Source organism: Pomacea canaliculata, linkage group LG1, assembly GCF_003073045.1.
Source record: "Pomacea canaliculata isolate SZHN2017 linkage group LG1, ASM307304v1, whole genome shotgun sequence".
Classification (NCBI taxonomy): domain Eukaryota; kingdom Metazoa; phylum Mollusca; class Gastropoda; order Architaenioglossa; family Ampullariidae; genus Pomacea; species Pomacea canaliculata.
Window position 1 is genome coordinate 994,144 of NC_037590.1, and position 3,529 is coordinate 997,672.

A 3,529-nucleotide genomic window follows, 5' to 3' on the forward strand; every position below is an offset into this window, starting at 1 on the left:
TCGTCTTCCTCCTCGCACTCATCCGCCACATCAGGAGGGCAAAGGTTAGCACTGGCTTCCTGAACGTCCTGTAGAATGAGGTCGTCAGCTTTATTTTTAGCTGAAATGTTCAAAGTTTTGAAGACAAAAAGATGTCGGCTGACTTACATGTGGAAAATGTTGGTAGAAATATTATCATCAAGCAACACCTGTACAGACACTAATTATCATCAACATCAGTGTCCACTGTGACAACAATGTCAAACGACTGCTACCACACCAAGCACGACACGTGTACACCAAGACCTACGCCAACAGTCACGGCCGACTACAGTCCAGTAGAGGAGGGAAGAGGAGGGGAGGGGAGGCCAGTTGCAGGTGTTAGTCGGAGCAAACAAAGGGAATGTGATGTGCATGCGCCGGCAGCCATTTTGAGAAGAGTAGCGGCGGAAGTGCGCAGTGTCTGTGTTTGCTGACCGTCGCGCCGCGTGGCTGCGCGTGACTCGTCACGTGACTGTCTTTACATGGCCAGGGATCCTGACAGCTGTTTGTGCGCATGTCTACAGCGCGATGATCACATCCTGTCCACATTGTCGTCACGCACGATGGGCGAGGTGAAGTTGTATCCAGGGTCAAAGGTTACGTCGTGCAGTGACCTGTCACACTGTAGCTGTGTGTCAAGCTTGTTCACACACTTTCCCTCGTATTACGACATGTCGGTGAGCAGACAATTAACACTCTATGAGGCTGACAAGATGTCAGTAAAGCTGATCAAGACCACAACATGTGACAGTAAAGTACAAACAATTGAGGTTTTAATTAAACAAATGTTAATAGAGTTGGAAGAAGTCAGTCATCATGGTGGCCACAGGCTTTGTACCTGGCGGAGGTTAGTGTCAGGACTAGCGGCAGATGTTTGTGTCTCACTTCTTGTTCACATGTTATGAAGGCCTCCACTGTCACTGTTATTATGTCACTGTGTTACCTGTACATACAGTGTCGCCATAGTAATGCTACCTGTTACATACAATGTAATAGCAAACACGTGACACGTGACATCATACAGCATAGCAACTGTAACACGACATGTAGCACAATCAACTGATATATAGACATAACAACTTGTACATGAAGTGTGTGTGTGTAACGGATGACAGTTGCAGGCTACGTTCAGTTTGTAAGGACGTCACGTGCTGCTGTTTACTTGTGTCACCTGACAGACACACAGGTGTCATTGCCTCCGCCATGTTATCAGCTTCAGGGACAAGCGTGGTTGTCTCTTGCTGATGACAGCAAGTTTATTGTACCTGCCACACTTACACAATCACCAGTCGTGCCTGGCATAACACACCTGTCAGTCCGTGTCACAGCCAACATCTACCTGTCACTGGCTGTCAGGTCACGTGATGTCCCCAAGCTGAGTGTGACCTTCACTCCTACCTTGACCATGAAAATAACCTCCTCATCAACCCCCGAGCTAATTTCCTGTTGCTGCCCTTAACACTCATCCTGCCTCGGAGGTGGGTGGGTGGACTCTCACGATCTCTGCTTCGATTGTTACCATAGCAACCAGGTGTCCACGTCATGCTGAAGTAAGAAAAAGCAAGTGGACTGCCGATAGGTGCTATGAAGAGCGAGAAGCAGAGCGTGTCACTAGACATCACCTGACAAGTGATGCAAGTTACCAGCGCCCCCTCGCGGCCCTCGAGACACATGGAGATGTCCACCGTGTCAAGAGATGAGATCTGACGTCACAACATGGCGGCCAAGTGGCAAACATGCTGCCCTTCATCCTTGTCATCTTCTAGCGCATCATTACACATGACACAAGACACGTTAACGATACCTCATGACACAACGTGACAGGCGTATGGCACTGCGTGACACCTACATGACACTACGTGACAGGCGTATAGCACTACGTGACACCTACATGACACTACGTGACACCTAATGACACTACGTAACACCTACGTGACACTACGTGACAGGCGTATGGCACTGCGTGACACCTACAGGACACTACGTGACACATACATGACACTACGTGACAGGCGTATAGCACTACGTGACACCTACATGACACTACGTGACACATACACGGCACGTACATTGCATGTGATAAACATGGCGCGTCATACCAAGATGACTAACCCCGTATACAGCTTGTCATTAAACAATTGATGAGCTGCTGTGTTTAAGGTGTTGACGAGCTGGTGCTGGTGATAATGCGCGCGCGCACACGCACGCACACACACGCACACACACACACACGCACACACACACACACACGCACACATATACACACACACACACACACTCGCACGTAGCCCAAGCAAGAGGGCGCTAATGTTTCACTAATGTGCAGACATGAACTTCAGACGACCAATGGCGTTGCGTGCTGTGTTTCTGTTTGTACTCTTACATTTTTAATCAGTCTCGCGCTAAGGTTTTATTTACATTTTATTTACACTCGTCATATGCACGTGCACGAGACCTTGACTAACAACAGAGGACAGGTCCTCAGTGAAAATAGCAACGCGTGGTAGACATGGAGACCACAACCTCCTACAGCAGGGGACACAACTCCCAGACATGTCAGTACATATACATATACACTACAGCAGGGGACACAACTCCCAGACATGTCAGTACATATACATTTACACTACAGCAGGGGACACAACTCCCAGACATATCAGTACATATACATTTACACTCCAGCAGGACGATAGGACTTCCAGACATCTCCAGTCCATTTACAGACATTTATACTCCAGAAGGACATCACTAGAGAAGGAAAAGATAATTCTATTGGAGCAGGAGGACAGAGCCTCGTTAGAGCAGGACACACCTGGACACACCTGGACACACAGGACAAGGACATCACTACCTTGAGCAGCAGGACTTCACCAGACATGACTTGAGAGACAGAGAAAGTCAAACTACTGTAGCCAGGCTTGATGGCCGACACACAGCAGCTACGAAACGACAAGAAAGTACCCGGATAGTCGTTAGTCAGAATCACGACAAGAGATGATTACCTGACTACTAATTACCTACAATCATTACTAGGAACTGAGCATTAATTGTCAAACCAAAGGCGGGTACTAAGCACACTTAGTAACACACACATATACATATATACACACAAACACACACTCGCACACACACAACCGCACACGCCCAGTCACCTGCACCGCTCAGCCAGAAATAGTCGGCAGCAAACAAAGGTGAAGAGCATCGCTCACATTTGCCAAAAGACAATAAGTTCTGTGGGATAATTTCTAATTTTATATCTCCACCAAGCTGCACATCCGCCGTGTGTGGCTGCATCTCATGCCTGGGTTGACATCAGGTCACCAATCCTCTTATTGCCTGGTGTTGACCAACCAGTGCGTGTGGAATAATTAAGCAAGTATATCACGCAAGCTGACCTCGCCCAGCCCTGCCCCCACCCTACCTGTGCTACGCCCCGAGATAAGGCGCTGTAGGTGAGGCAGCGTCCACAGGTAGGTATAAATACCGGCCTCTCCCTCCGCCCGGAGTC